This window comes from Canis lupus, chromosome 16, assembly GCF_003254725.2.
Source record: "Canis lupus dingo isolate Sandy chromosome 16, ASM325472v2, whole genome shotgun sequence".
NCBI lineage: Eukaryota > Metazoa > Chordata > Mammalia > Carnivora > Canidae > Canis > Canis lupus.
In genome coordinates this window covers 59,819,418-59,836,379 of record NC_064258.1, presented here as the reverse complement: position 1 = coordinate 59,836,379, position 16,962 = coordinate 59,819,418, and positions in this window count along the sequence as shown.

The window sequence follows — 16,962 nt, the reverse complement described above, 5'->3', positions numbered from 1 at the left end:
GAGGCATCGTGCACCGTTGGTAAGAATGTAAATTGGCACAGTAACTATGGAAAACAGTATGGAGGTTCCTCGGAAAAATTAAAAATGGAACTACCTTATTATGATCCAGCAATCCTACTTCTAGATATTCATCCAAAGAAAACAAAAACACTAACTTGAAAAGTTATCCCCCATGTTCACAGCCACATTATTTACAATAGTTAGAATATGAAAGTATGAGTATAAGGATAAATACAATGCTTATCTCATGTTTTATATATAATGTTGATATAGCCACATATAAAGGAATATTACTTAGCCATAAAAAGCAATGAAATCTTTCCATTTGTAACAACCTAAATGGCCCTTGAGGGCATTGTGCTAACTGAAATAAATGAGATAAAGAAAAACAAATACTGTATGATCTCACTTCTATGTGGAATCTAAAACCAAAGCAAAACAAAAAATAAGCTCATAGATACAAAGAACAGGTTGGTGGTTGCTAGTGGTGGGTTAGGGGAGGGCAAGATGGTTGAAGGTGGTCAAAAGATATAAACTTCCAGTTACAAAATAAATAAGATGTGGGGATGCAATGTCCAGCATGGAGACTACAGTTAATAACACTGTAATTAATATTTGAAGGTTGATAAAAGAGCGTATCTTAAAATTTCTCATCACAAGAAAAAGAGAAAAAAAGTTTGTAACTGTATAGGGTGATACATGTTAACTCAAATTATGGTGCTCATTTCACAATATATACTGATCATTATATACTGATAAAATCATTATGCTGTACACCTGCAACTGCCATATATGTCAATCACACCTCAATTTAAGAAAAATAAAGGTTTAAGACCAACCCTTACCACAGACTGTGGAGAATTCCAGAGACTGGTGAGCACAATGCATTTCTGAGTTGGGAGCCTAACTACTTCTGAATTAAACAATCAAAACCAAACAACACAACCAAAAACTCAACATCTTATGTTCAAACCAAAACCTGAGCAGAATGTTCACACAATTTTAACAGCCCCGAAGGGGAAACAATCCAGAGTCCCGTCTGCAGGTGGATGGTTACCTCCATACCAAGGAGCACTTCTCAGCAAGGAAAGGAGCAAACCATACATGTAACAATTTGGCTGAGTCTCCACTGAATTATGCTGAGTCAGAAAAGTCAATCTCAAAAGACTACTGCATGCTTCCATTTACATAATATTTCTTTTAAAAATATATATTTTATTTATTTATTTGAGAGAGAGCACAGGAGCAGGGGAAGAGGTAGAGGGAGAGGGACAAGCAGACTTCCTGATGAGTGCAGAGCCTGATGCAGGGGTCCCCATGGGGCTTGATCCCAGGACCCTGAGAACATGACCTGAGATGAAGGCAGATGCTTAGCAGATGGAGCCACCCAGGCACCTCTATGTGACATTCTTAAAAGGAAAAGGGGAATATATTCGTGCTTACTAATGGCTACTAGGAAAGATAGTATTGCAACCAATATATGTTGCTAGAAGACAAGCTTCATTCTCTTTGCTCCAGAGATGAATTTGGACACCTGGTCAAAACGACTTATCTGAGTCCTGAATATCTATGATCATAAATCTAGGAATTAAAAAAAGGTAGATGAATAAATGCAAAAATAATGCGAAAATATGAAATGTTCCTACAGGGTAGAAATAGCAAAGCTAAAAACAATAACGAGAGGGGAGAAAATTGTAAGTTTGCTTCCTGATTTTTGTTTCTGTACTAGTAGGGATGAACACATAAAATAAAAAGCTGATAAACTAAAGAGTAGAAGCCTAAGAAAGAAAAAACAGGGCTCATAGGACTTGTTAATAAAGCAGTAGTATAAAAGTAACCATTGGGAAAAAAGAAATGGAAACCTCCCAAAACACCAAAAGAAAAAAAAATTGCAACCAAAATTAGGAGAGGAAAATAAACGATACTTGTATAAAACATAAGAGATGACAAGGTGAAAATAAATGTGAAGCAGATTTGGGGGAAATACTAAGTTTTTTAATTGCATAATTACATACTGACAGTTTGGAAAGTTTAGATCATATGGATCACATTGCAGGTGTTTGAGGGAGAGATTTATGGAAGGCAAGAGTTAAGCCCCGCGAGTAGCCCAAAGAGAGCCCTCTGATGCAGGCCTCAGATGCAAGCGTTTGGATGTCAAGCATTCAGAATCCGGGATAAAAGCAAACCTAATCTGTAAAGAGAAATTGGGTCGAGTGCCTACAGTGCCTGCTTCACGTGTGCACACTGGTTAGCACAAATACCCTACTACCATGTTAAGAAAATAGCACATCATATCAATGTAGAAGTTGAACTTTCTCTTGGAATACCAGGATACTTAAAATTTGTTAAAAATGGATTAATACATTTCACAATATCTATATATCTAAGGAGGTACAAACATTTCCTTGTTTCTAAGATTACAAAATAAATTTCATCAAAGTTCAACAGCTTTTTAATTTTATGTATTTTTTTTATTATTTCAATGAAATAATGAAGAATTTTTTTTTCAGTATCTGAAAGACCTTTTCTCAGTCTTAGTCTTAAGCATGAGTCTTAGTTAATGGGGAAAAGCTGAAGGAATTTTTAAGTCTAAAATGATTCAAAGGTATCTAATCCAACTACTAACCTATAGGAAGTATGAAAACAGAATGATGCTATTTTAAGTGATGCATCACTTACAAATAAAGTCAAAGCAGGCAGAAAGTCCAACGGTAGGTCACATGGCTTGCTTACAATGATTTGAAATCAAAGCATAAGGAAAAGATGATAAAAGCAGATTTTTTAAAAAAGTCAATATATTAGGGTGAGTGGGTGGCTCAGTCAGTTAAGCATCTGCCTTTGGCTCAGGTCATGGTCCCGGGGTCCTGGGACCCAGCACAGCTATGGGATCCCTGCTCAGCGGGGAGGGATCTCCCTCTTCCTCGGCCCCTGCTCATACTCCATTGCTCTCAAATAAGTTAATAAATAAAATCTTTTTTTAAGTAGATATATTAAAATGCAGAACAGTATGCATAAGTTAAAAACCAAAAACATACTAAGAACACTCAAAAAAAAAAGCTGAAAGGAAATATTTCCATTTAATAGTTTTTGGTTCCCTATAATTTACTCCTTATTAAAAAACACTTTTGTTAAAAAAACAACACTTTGTTGAGAAATACAAGATAACATACATACCAAAGATGAACAATATAATAAACTACAAACACCAAATACATCAATGTAACCCCATCTAGGAGAAAAAAGGAAAAGTCTCAGATCACCTTGTTCCCTCTCCTCTCCTATCTCCTCCAAAGAAACTGTAAGTATGATTTTGGTAGCAATCATTTTGCATTTTAAATGAATTTCTTGGGATCCCTGGGTGGCGCAGCGGTTTAGCACCTGCCTTTGGCCCAAGGCGCGATCCTGGAGACCCGGGATCGAATCCCACGTTGGGCTTCCGGTGCATGGAGCCTGCTTCTCCCTCTGTCTATGTCTCTGCCTCTCTCTCTCTCCCTCTGTGACTATCATAAATAAATTTAAAAAAATTTAAAAAAATGAATTTCTTGTCTATTCATACAGCCCTAAACGATACAAATTTGTTTTTATTTTTTACCTTGTTTTAAGGGAATTACGCCGTTTACATTTATTATCTCTAGTTTCTCTTGCACAACACTACGTCAATTCAGATTCACACACGTTATTGTTTGTACCTCTGATTCACACGTGGACACACCGTGATTCATTCATCCACTGACTATCCATGGCCTGTCATCATCCCCCCCGCCTCCCCCCACCTTCTTAGAGAGCAATTCTACATACCACACCCCACACCTTGTCTCCTCTGCACTGGACTGTGGTCTCTGCCCTTCTATTCCCTGCTGTTCCATGATTGATGCTCCGTATTTTCTTCTGACCAATCTCCAATTCAGCGATCCTCTCTTGGCAGCATCTAATCTGCTATCAAATCCTCCTGCTGAGATCTTATGTTAACATTTGGCATTTTAACACATTGCTTTCTCAGTTTTAAAATTTCTATTTTGTTCCCTTTTTTACCTTCAGTTTATTTCTGAGAAGTTTCAGTTTTGTCTTGTATTTCCTTAAGCATAGTAAGTATCAATATAATGAAGTCTGTTTGGTCATTTCATGATTTGAGTCTCCTATCATTTTATTTCTATTATGTGACATTTTATTTTTTGAATTTCAATCACATTGTAATGGTTCCTCTTATGCCTGGTCGCTTTTGTTTTTTTGTTTTTTTTTTAAATTGTGGCTCTTCATCATATATGAAACATTTTAGGGATAATTTGAAGCATAGGAAAACATTATCCTTCTCAAAGAAGGATCTAAATTTGCTTCCATTTGAAATGAAAGGACTTTGGGTGGTGGGGAGGGGGCTCCGTCAAGGTTAGGAACCATAGTGGATTTGATCACTGAAAGAAGCTAATTTGGTATTGAATTAATCTATCTCTCTATCTCGCTTCCTTTCTTATTTAATCTGTTCTTGCCTGTCATTAAAACAATGCTTAGAGAGCTCAGATAATTGTCATGAATTGTTTTTAAAAAAATAGCAAAATGATATTTTGTGTTGTGTATGTGTGGGTCAGAAGCTAATTTCTAAATGTAGCCATATGGGACATGCATGTGAATAATTAATGCATTTTGATTACTTGTAATTTCATATTAAAAATGGCTCACACATTTGAAGCGTCCTTAAAAGGATATTTTCAATTAAATTTGGAAATAATGAAAAATCTTCACATGAGTCAGCTTTAATAATGTGTAATTCGCTGTTGTTTCTCTCATATTATAATGTATCCTAACAGCTATTACTCAAAGATAAATCGAACAACATGATTTTAGAATGCTATTAAATTGATAAGCTGTTCTTTTCCACTTAGTTGCTAATTGACAGTGGTGGGTTCTTAGGTTCCAAATTGTTTTTTGGTAGTTTTAGTGACTTTAGGATTGAATGGCATTAGGAATGCCTCTGTCCCTTTCCAGATGGAGAACAGAGGATCTTTAAGCTAAAGTAAATAATCGTAAGCTGGGAGTTACTTTGTCACATGGAAATTATTAAATAGTGTTATTAGGTTGGAAAGTAATGTAAAACTCCATAGCTTCAAATAGAGCTTCTATATTTTCATGCACTTCCAAAACTTTGACCAGATATTGCACTTTGTGCTGCTCTTTGACCCATGTCCATCAGCAGACAGTGGAGGAAATAGAGTTTTAAAGGGAGGTATTAGAAGAATATCTTAAAATTCAGCTCCGGGCACACGGCTCTTCCTTGGTTAAGCAGAAGGAGCTGTATGATCCCAGGATGCAAGCTCCTGTTGTTCAGCTCAAAGGTCTGAGGTTGAATGACTTCTCTGTGTCCCCACCCCATTGTGCGGTGACATTTCCACTTCTCCAGCCCCTGGTCCATGCCTGGCTCTGGCCATTCACGTTACACCACTGATAACTGGTCATGGATCTCAAGGTAGGTTTGATCTGGGTAGCCAAGGCCTCAGACCACAAAGCCCTATTTTCTTAATCGATCCGTCTTTGTTTATATACTCAAGCCAATATCCTTCCCAAAGGAATTGTCTCCCACAGCTCATCGCTCACGGTTTCTTCCACTTCTCTGTGTGGTATGACCTAAGATTTTATTCTGTTTCTTCGCAGTCAGCCAACTGCTGGAGAAGGCAAAACAGAACGAGAACCTCATTGATTTGTCCCTGGTCAGTCAATTAAGAAGTTTTTGTATTGAGCTCTTTGCACACTATCAGTGAAACAAAAACGTGGAACAGGAGTTCTGATTAAATTTGTTTTGTTGCAGAATTTAGAGACCTGCCAGGCTGCGAAATCCTTCACTAAACATTTATTTGCTAAGTAGCATCTAGCAAGCATGGTGAATGGCTTCCTGCCGCCTGAGAGAAGAAACAAAATGGTTCATTCACTTATTATTAGAATGATGGGGAGTCTTTACTATTGGTAAACAGTGAACGGGAGTTGGCAGATGGCGGGATTAGCAGAATGCTGTTTGTTTGGATTGATTTATAGTGCCAGAGACGTAAACAGATGTAAGCAGTTTAGCCCAGCACAGTAAATCCTGCGGAGGTTATAACAAAGCATCAGCGCACTTAGTCGTAATTACGGCTGCCTGAAATAAATTGAGGTATAGAAGTATGACTGGGATAGCTAGATCCACTTCCTCCATCACCTCAAAGGCAGCATAATCCAAGGGTAGGAAAATTTCCCCATGAAGCACTTATTTAGGAAAATAAAATAAAATAAAATAAAACATTTCCAGTATCTTTGGTGATGATCGGTAATGAAAGGCGACTATCACCATGGACAAAGAAAACTACCAGGCCCATAAGATATGGAGCAGAAAAAAAGTACTATCGTTTCACTGATCCTAATGCCATAGATTCTGATCTCTGCAGGGTAGGCCCCATATTCTTATTTTCGACGTAGCATATTCAGTTAATACTCGCATAACTGGGACGGAGCACAGGAAAGGGTTGACTTTGTTTACTCTGCTTACTATGATACTAAGACTTTTGACACGTATTAGGGAAGATCATGTTGGCTGCTGGAACTCATTTCTCACCCGCACAACCTAATGGGATGGATATACACATGCACGTGGTCTTGAAGAAGGCCACGGATGAACCGGGCATAAGAGAAAGTCCGTCCAGGGCTATTCCCATGCATTCAGACACAAGGGAAGATCTTACTGTGGTTATCAAAATTATCCCCAGGCTGCAACTTGAGTGACAAGAAAATGTACTCTCTCTTGGGTTGAGCCTTCCTCCCGAACCAAAGCAAAACCATTGAACGTCTGGCTGTCGGTGTTTCTCCTGAAAGCATTGGGGGAGGAGTGAGGATGGTCTGTATAAAAGGAACAGCTGAAAGCCATGCTGGCACTGCCCCTTTCCTGCCACATCCCCATAGGATTAGATCGCAAGCAATCTACCCGTCTATACTCTCAACCGACATAGAAGTACCTCCCACCTCAGTATCCAGGGGACTGAAAATGCCACATGTACCTCTGACAATTTTTTTTTTCATATCTTTGGAATTCCAGACAGTTTCCTGCAGCTGTACTTTGCTTTCCACTTCATGAAACCCACATGGGCAAAACCCAATGTCATACGGCTTTCTGAATATGTTGAACAAGAGCGTTTCCAGAGAAAAGACGTGTTCTCCGGCAGAATCATCTGTGTCTACGTTGCTAAAATTGGATGAAGAATTGCGTAAATCTACAGAAAGAACCACCAGCTCTGAAAATATGTCATTTGACTATCAATATCAAAATGTAGGACTCTTTGTTGTTGTCGTTGTTGAACGTCACACGAAAGAAACTGAATCAGCATAAGCGTTAGGGAAAGGGGAATTTACAGTAAAGTCTGTGAGGTTGTCTTAAAGGATCTAAGGGCAGGGGTGAAGCTGGAGTCCACGAGGAGGGAGGAAGTCTGACTTCACTTCCATCTCCGTGACCTTCTATCCTTGTACGCTGTTCATCTTTCTCATTGCCCAGCTGTCTTCCGGTTTTCAGCACACATGGTGGAAAATAATTGGTGTCAGAAATACCTCATGAGTTCTATGGTCTAATCACCCAGAAAAAGAGAGAGAGAGAGAGAGAGAGAGAGAGAATAAAGCATCTCAGACGTAGCCTCCCACACATGTACTAAACAGCTGAGGCATCAAATGGGTCCCATTATAGGATCATGGTTGTTCTTCTCTCTTTGAGTGAAGACAGAGCAGCTACTGCCAGAGAGCGAGTGCCGGAAAAACCAGTCCTGACCTTCTCTGTGATTCCTAGACGGGAACGTACTAAGTATATTTAAGTTGTTTGGTTTTTATTTTTTATTTTTATATATTTTTAAAGATTTTATTTATTTATTCATGAGAGACACTGAGAGAGAGAGAGAGAGAGATTGGCAGAGACACAGGCAGAGGGAGAAGCAGGCTCCATGCAGGGAGCCTGATGTGGGACTTGATCCCGGGACTCCAGGATCACGCCCTGGGCCAAAGGCAGGTGCTAAACCACTGAGCCACCCAGGGATTCCCAGTTGTTTGTCTTTTAAATAGAGAATTTTGCTCCAGAGCTGGTTGACTGGGGCAAATAGCCCTTTCCTCAACAAGTCACTCATTATTCACGGAGCGCTCTGTTCTTACAGGCTGTGGGGTAGATGGACGGTTGTCCGTGAATAAATCAGTTCTGTGTTGCCTAGGGGAGGGGAGTTGGCCGGGCACCAGAGGCCTCACAGGGATGCGGTACGGACGCAGAGGTAACAGCCACCCTGACGCACAGTTTGCAGCTGTCGGTTCCCCGGGAGGGTTCAGGACCAACCTGGTTGCTCCTGACTACACCCATGCCTCCAGCCTTTGTTAATTATAGCAGAGGATTAATCTGTAGTGATCAATTTCCATCTGCTCTTTGTGTCTAATTCTGAGAAAAATCATAACAAGTCACATTTTATGGAGGGTTAATTGCTGAGTCAAATGCCCGTATAGATGTTCCATCCCGTTTATTTTTGCACACTACTTTCCGTAATATTTCTCCTCATTAATTCACGCCATCTGAGGGAGCTTGTGTAAAACACGGTGGCAAAGCACTGTCAAATCTTCTAGCAGGAATAAGATCTCAATTCCTGTCATCGATGAATTTGAAGGAGTTTGTCAGGACAGCGTGTTGATGAGGTAGACTGAGGCATTAAAGTCCTGTGTTAGTGGATTTGAAGGTACGGACTGTGATCACAGGAATGTAATTCTTAATAAGAAGGTCCATCGAGGTAATAACCTGTTGGAATGGAGATATTTTTATGGAACGTGCTGTAAGGAGAGATATTTGGACTTGGCAAAGCACAGGTATTTTAGGGAGTAATCCCTCATGGTCTAAACCATAGAGCCGTCTTAGTAAAAGCCTGGGTTAATGAAAGGGAATTGAGAGAGATAAAACTGAGTAGACGGGGCAAAATTATAGAGTACACTGAACATAAGTCTTATACTCTGCATTTTTCAGGCCATACGAAGCCCTTAGAATCTTACCAGCATAGAGATGCTGTGTTACTAAGTGTTTGCTGCTGTCAAAACATCTCTAAAAATCAGTGACTTAAACAAGAAGTGTTTATTTCTTAACTTCCATCCGATGGAACTACTAGGCTCAGCTTGACCCACTAGACTTGGCTCCATAAGTCAAGGTGGATTCATTTAGCTGACAGACTAGCAACTACCCACTTCTTTTCATGGAGGGTCCAAAGAACAGGAGAGATAAGCAAAATATATACTACCTCCTAAGGCCTCGGGCCTTGTCTGTTTCCACTGGCCCAAGCATGTCCAACATCAGTGAGATGTGGGAAAATATACTGCGAAATCACGTGGCAGCAGACATGGAGGTCGGTCAAGCATGGATGCCTGGGAACGAGGATCGAATCTCCCACAAGTATCATGAGCAGGGCAGTGCCTTAGAAACATCTTTCTTTTTTTCTTTTTAAAGATTTTATTTATTTATTCATGAGAGACACAGAGAGAGAGAGAGGAGAGGCAGAGACACAGGCAGAGGGAGAAGCAGGCTCCACGCAGGGAGCCTGACGTGGGACTCGATCCTGGGTCTCCAGGATCACGCCCTGGGCTGAAGGTGGTGTCAAACTGCTGAGCCACCCAGGCTGCCCCTAGAAACATCTTTCCAAAAGAAAAACAAACAATCTAACAGTCACTTCTCCGATCCATTGGATGAGCAAGTAGCCCTGAGGGTTGGGAATCCTGTAACCACGGTCATATTTTGGGGAAAGTCTTTTCAGTGTATTTCAGATTCCTTGGACCACTCAGGTGCCATGACCACAGCCAGCCAAGCCCATGAAGGGCCTGAGGGTTTGCCCTCCCTTAAGGAGCCCTGCCAGAGCCTCATGGGTGCTGGCGAAGCCATGAGGCTCCTGGACCAGGACACGGCAGGACACAAATGTTCTCAGGTTCATTGTGTGGTGTTGCGTGTCCATAATTGCACTCCTACACAAAATACCAATCGGGCCAACATGTTAGTGGCATTGTTCAAATCTCTACACTGTGATAAGGATGTTTCCGATTGCTTTATTGGTTGTTGACAGGGTTGCATAAAAGCCTTCCAGTACGTCTGTAGATTTTATCCTCTCTTTCGGTCTGTCCACTTTGCTCTCTGTAGATTGTGTTTATGGTAAGATATGAATATACATTTAACATCGTGACATCTTCCCGGTGGGTGTCGTGAAACATCCCTCTTGATATTCAGTTATCTTTCTTGCTCTGTGGCCGGATATTGTAAAGCTCCCTTGCTTTGTTTTGCTTAGAGTTTGCAAGGAGGATCTTTCCTTGTACTTCTGTTTTCAGCTTATTGTGTTCTTTTATATTTAGGACACGTCATTTGTTGGCACCACGTGTGAGTGAGTCTTGCATTTCCACGTAGCCTGACAACCTTTGTCTTTTCATTGGATAGTTCAATCCGTTTACATTAAACATGGTCACTGGTATATTTTGTTTCTATTTATGATCTTATTTCATTTGTTTTCTAATCATCTCACCTGTTCTATTTTTTTATTTTATAAATTTATTTTTTATTGGTGTTCAATTTGCCAACATATAGAATAACACCCAGTGCTCATCACATCAAGTGCCCCCCTCACTGCCTGTCACTCATTCACCCCCGCCCCCCGCCCTCCTCCCCTTCACCCCCCCTAGTTCATTTCCCAGAGTTAGGGGTCTCTCATATTCTGTCTCCCTTTCTGATATTTCCCACTCATTTTCTCTCCTTTCCCCTTTATTCTATTTCACTATTTTTTATATTCTGAAAATGAATGAGACCATAAAATGTTTGTCCTTCTCTGATTGACTTATTTCACGCAGTATAATACCCTCCAAGGTCCATCCACGTTGAAGCAAATGGTGGGTATTTGTCTTTTCTAAAGGCTGAGGAATATTCCATTGTATACAGAGACCACATCTTCTTTATCCATTCATCTTTCAATGGACACCGAGGCTCCTTCCACAGTTTTAAATTCCTTTTTATGTCCCTTCTTCTTTTGCAATAGTTGATTTACATTTTTTCACCATTTTTCCTTTTATTATCTTCTTAGTGGTATAGACACATTATTGGCATCTATTTAAATTCTAAACCATGATGCTTATATTACTTTGGGCCATCCATATCTGTTTACAGTGTCATCTACCTGTTGTTTACTCTATGTGTTGACCTTCTTTCCCTCTGATGTATCTGGGGTTCTTCCTGAGAGCACGCGGCCTTAGCAAAGTCCTGCCCCTTTCTTTGAACCTAAGTTCAAACACGAATTACTAAGACTCAAAAGCGCTGAGCCCTCGTCACCTGGGTGAGGGCTCCCTAAGTCTGGACTGCCTCGGGAGCCCCAATCCTCCATCTCCTTTCTCCAGCCCAGTAAATTTCCCAAAGCTCCGCTGGCAAATTTCCTTCTTAGAAACATCTTCACACAGAGCCATGAATCTGAAAGAGGCCAGGTGGGAAGATCAGGTTTCCTAATACACTCACCTCTGCGTAGTTCTCTTTTCTTTGCCACTCTGGCCCTGGAGACCTGGTTGCCCTAAAAGGTTTCATTACTTTTGAAGAGATGTTTTATTTTTGTAAACTCTCTGGCTTTTCTATTTGTTCCTGGCAGGCGGAGCTCTGTGTGTGTAGGAGCGTGTGCACGTATGTGTTCGTGTATGTGCGTGCACGCATGTGTTTTGATTGCTCCCCAAGAGGAAAGTTGGAAAAGCATATCCAACCTGACAGTCCAGCCTGGCATTAGGGTGACCTGAAAGAATAAGGTCATTTGCTTTTTAACAAGTTTCCTGAGACTCTTAAAAGTATCATGAAACCTCTTTATTTGCAGCTCTACTAGAGATTGGGCTGCATTTTAGAGATTCTTTGCAGGTTAGAAGTAGACGTGGTCTATTCTATTCTACGTATTTGTGTATGTGTAAAAAAAAAAAAAGAAAAGAAAAACACATGAAGGAAGACCCACCTCTAATGTCATAGAGAGAAAAACTTCACAATGTGTCTTTCGCTTTGGTTCTTCCGCTAAACGCACGGACACATCATATAGGTGTATCATACAGACAAATGCACACATGTTGTAATCATATGTTTAAAAGCAACAGGAAGCAAGTAAATAAAATGTTGTAAGTGAGAATATGTAACGGGTGTATGTGTCTCAGAGCTGTCAACATATTCTTCTAATCCTAATATTTAATCCCAATAATAGCGTATTGTGTCCTTGGAAGATGTCGTACCATGGAAAGGATCAAAATTTAATGATAAAAATAATAATAAGGAAAATAGTAACAGTGTCTGATTCTTTACATGAGATTGAAGTACAGTAGTATGGGGAACCCCATACCCTATGCAGTGCATCGGGCCAGTCGGAGACTTTTAGAAGCCTGGGCACCACCTATATTACGGCCCTGTCCAATTATGGTTCTGTTTCACCATCCCACATTTGCTTTTTCAAATAAAAACAAATTATTTTTTAAGATTTTATTTATTTATGAGAGAGAGAGAGAGAGACAGGCAGAGGGAGAAGCAGCCTCCATGCAGGGAGCCCGATGTAAGACTCGATCCTAGGACTCCAGGATCACGCCCTGGGCTGAAGGCAGGTGCTAAACCACTGAGTCACCCGGGGATCCCTACAAATTATTTTTCATGAAGATTTTATTTATTTGTTTTTGAGATGGAGAGAGAGCGGGAGGAGGAGCAGAGGGAGAACGACTAGCAGACTCCATGCTGAATGCAGAGCCCAGGACCCTAAGATCGCGACCTGAGCGGAAATTAAGAGTCGGATGCTTAACCGACGGAACCACCCAGGGGTCCCTAAATAAAAACAATTTCTATGTTGAGCAAGGGTGTATCTCATGCATGTTGACTCCCAGGGTACTTTTCTGAAATACATGTAAGAATGATGGATACGGTTCTTGCACTGTTGGGGCCCTAAGCTCAAGCATTAACACGCTCCTGGCCTGGATATTTCTGGAAGCTCTATTCTGTTTGAAAATAATTCAGGGAAATGGCCAATGAGTTAGGAAAATCTGGCTCTGCCATTTTGCTCCTTCAGCTCCCCCGAAACGCGTGGCCCACAGAGCACCCCTGCCCGGCCCAGCGTGCTGAATCGCACACCTGAGGGTGCCTTCCGTCTTTCTATGTTTTGTTTCCCAAACTGCTTTGCTTGGTCATAGTAATGCCAGTGGCGAAGCTAGGATCCTACAGGGGGTGGAGGCGGGAAAGGATGACGCTGTTCAGGTGCTACTGGCTTTCAGTCTCCAGCTGTGGTGAGGATGGAGCTGGTGATTTTCCAGCCGTGAGGATATAGTATTAAAATAAATATTTGTCCAAAGAGATTGGAGATCAATGAAGTGTTTCTCAATATTTAGATGAATGTGCATTCAGCCCTTTAAATTGCTGTCTTACGCCTCTTGTCCCATGTAAATGGAAGGGAACTGCTGAAAAAAACCCCGTCAGCCTGTTACCTTTCTTTCTGGTCATATTTGGAAATTAAAATAAATGTAAAGTCACCACAGTTTAAACTGATTGAGACGTGCAAAGGAAGAAATAGAACAGAAAAAGAATATAGATGAATGTGTCCCGAGTCACACAGCTGTGGGCTCATAAAAATATGTAAAGTGTTTACTAGGTCAACAGCAGGTTTTAAAAACCTGCTTCACAAAACGTTCTATGGAAAAAACAAAAAAACAAAAAAACAAAAAAACGTTCTATGGTACGTGTTATAATGGATCGTGTCGTACTTGTGAATTTTGTTTATATGATTACTAAAATAATAGCCTCAGTTTTGCTGAAAAGTAGTGACCTTTAGTCTTTTTGTTTGTTTGTTTGTTCATGTGTTAGTGTCTGTTTCTATTGAGAGAAGTGTTTGAAGGAGTTTTGGGTGTTTACCAGAAGACAGTGTGTGGTTTTCATAGTCTCCCCGAGCAGACTGAGCTGTACGTGACGTCGCACCTTAGCTCATACGAGTGACGTCATGACTCCTTCTTCTCGGAATCGATTTCCAGATCCGACTTGTCATAAATACGAGGAACAACTTAGGAGTAAAAACTTATGATCTATTTTGTGTATATTTCCTCGAGACTCAGGTTCCCGGGACAAAGAATCAAGGGAATCAAGGGTCAGTTTTCCTGTGATTTAAACCCAAGCCTCACCGCTTCCCAGCTGAGCAAGCAGACCTAAGTCCCTTGACCTCGGTGCCCGCCGCGAGCCTTCGGCCACGGCACTGCCGGTGCAGGCGGCCTGGTGGGCACAAGGGGAAGGGCGGCTGCGGGGCCCGGGTGGGGCCTGTGCCAAGCGCCGTCCACGGGATCCGCCGTGGGCTTTGCTGCCCGTCGGGCACGAGTGTCTGGGCTCCCGTGTTGCCTGTGAGGACAGACAGTAAAGAGATCTAGAAAATTGTCAAACCCTCTACTTAACTCATCTACTCGCTCTGGGAAGTAGTTATTTTTCAAGAGAATATGTTCTTTATTTTAACGCACAATGGACTTACGGTGGTTGTTTCTCGGTGAGTATTTTTAAATCCTAATCCCTCACGTGGTGCAACTCCGCAGATTTGAGCCCACGTACTGCAAAGCCATCGCGGGTCCTCGGTGAGTTTTGCTCCCGTAACTGCGTTCTGAGGCGGCAGGTGTGCGAAGCGTTGTTCCTCGTCATCCTTCTACGTGCTGGTTCCCCCTTCCGTGATGTGACAACTCCGAGGCGTCCCGCGAGTGCGAGAGCTCGCAGCCGTGCTCTGGGGTCAGCAGACGGCTTGTCTGTACTTGGCCTCTGGTGGCCCAAGGGCCGTGGGTTTATCTCCCCTTAAATCCATGTGCAGACACTATTTTTGTTCCCGATGTGACTGTTGGGAGACCCGCATGACCTACCACCCGCGAAGTGCCAGGCCAGCGGGCGGAGATCGAGAGTCCTGACCCCCTTTATAAGGCGCTTCACTTTTATGGGATGCCAAGGACGGAGAGGCGTGGAGGCGCGGGGTCTGGGCGCGAGGAAGGTCAGACAAGAGCGCGACCCATGAGCCCGAAAGGTCCCGCCCGGTGCCGTGGTGGCACCCCCCGGCCATGAGCCGTCACACCTCTTCCCCCAGGCCCCTCCCGTGCCGTTGTGCGGAGATGACTCGGTCGTGAGAGGACGTGTGTGTTCCAGCCGTCACTGCAGCTCTCAGGGTAAGACGCAGCGGGAAAAACTGAGGTGACGCCGCCGCCTGCAGGGCAGTGAGTTTGTACTAAGAGAGACGCAGAAGCCGGGAGCATCTATTTTAGTATTTTAGGATTTGCTACCTCGGTGCACTATTCATATGGGTAATTACTCTTCTGGGATTCTCTCTCCACTGAAAATACTGTTATTAAAACAAAAACAATTAGTCATTTACATATTTAAACTGCACCTACATTTTCCTTTCATTTTTGTCCTCCAATGGCTCCTCTCGGAGGCCAGAAGCTCTTTGCGCCTTACCAGCCACCGTTTTCTTGCATGTGATTGGCCTAAAAATATCCCTACTCGTGTATTCCAACAACAATCGCTAATCATTCTCTGTGTCATGACACACGTGGTACCACAGTGAGCCACGTGCCAGGTGCCTTGACCACGTCTCCGGGGCCACTCGAGGTGCACGGCCGTGTGCGCGGGGACGGTCCCGGGACACCAGGTGACCTCAGTCCTGTGCAGCCGAGGACAGTGGCCGCCAAGGGAGTGATGTGAAGGGTCTGAAATACAGACCCTGTGGTGGAAAATAAATCAGAAGGAGGGAACCATCCAGAAGTAACGGATCTACGCCATGAATAAGGACACTGCTGTCCTTCTATGAGCAGAGAGGACGTGAATCGGGGAGCGAGAGTGTCAGGAATACTCAGGGCGCTGACTTGGTGTGAAGACACGCAGGTGCCCGAGCCCCGAGCGCCCGTGCCCCTGTTCCCAGCGGGGCTCCCGCCGGGAGGTAGATGGCGTGTGTCCCCCGACACTGAAGAGGCGTCCCCAGCCCGCTGCCCCGAGGCGGTCCCTGGAGGCGTGTTCTCGCGTCACGCAGCCTCCTTCTTCACGGCAAGGTCTCCCAACAGACTCGCCGCCCACGTTGGCTCCCCTTGTCCGGGGGCCCGGCCGGGCGGTCGGGAAGCACCTTCTCTGGCCGACTGCCGCGACTTCCCCGTCATCTCCCATCACGAGGCTGCGGCCTTCTGCACAGGTGCTGGGCCTTCATCCCAGATCCGCGCCGAGGAGCCGACAGTAGGCGTTGAGAGCGTGAGGAAGTGGCCACTTAGCTATCCCGCGCCACTGGGGCCCCTCGCACCATCTCCGTCCCCGGAGCAGGCTCCCGCCTCAAAGGAAGCGCCGTCTCGCATGGGTTCGACTCAGTCTAGGCTTATGTGAGGCCATGGAGCCAGCCGACCGGCTGCTCGAGGGGGGCTCGCATGTCCCGGAGAGCCCTGCTCTGCGTGGTACTGCGCAGCTGGGGGTGACTGAGCACCTGTGGGTAAGCCGGCCCTGCCAGGGGAGCCGTCGAGGGAGCTGAGAGGTGCACGACGCGGGGCGACCCCAGTAGGCTCGCCGCATGTTTCCAGCCACAAGCCCCGAACCACATGCTCATAGAGGTGACCGCTCATGGAAGCATATAGGTTGGGGCGACACGCAGGCACAGGCAATATATGCACGGAGACTGAGGCACGTCACCCGGGCTGGCAGAGGCTGGGCCGCGGACACCGTGGTGGGTCGGGGGAGCGTGTCCCCCGGACGGTGGTCCCGTCCGCAAGAGGCCGGGCCCTCCTGCTGTGTGAGGACAGTGACCGCACTCACCGACCCCACCTCCAGGCGTGCCCACGGCTTGTGCTTCGCAGGCATCCCTCCCCACAATGGGTTCCCAGCCCGGGACTCCCTGTCTCCACTCCTCTCTTAGCCGTAGAGTCTTCGGATCAAGACGGAACCTTCATGCAAGCACCGGCCTCACCTCTGAGCCTTCGCCT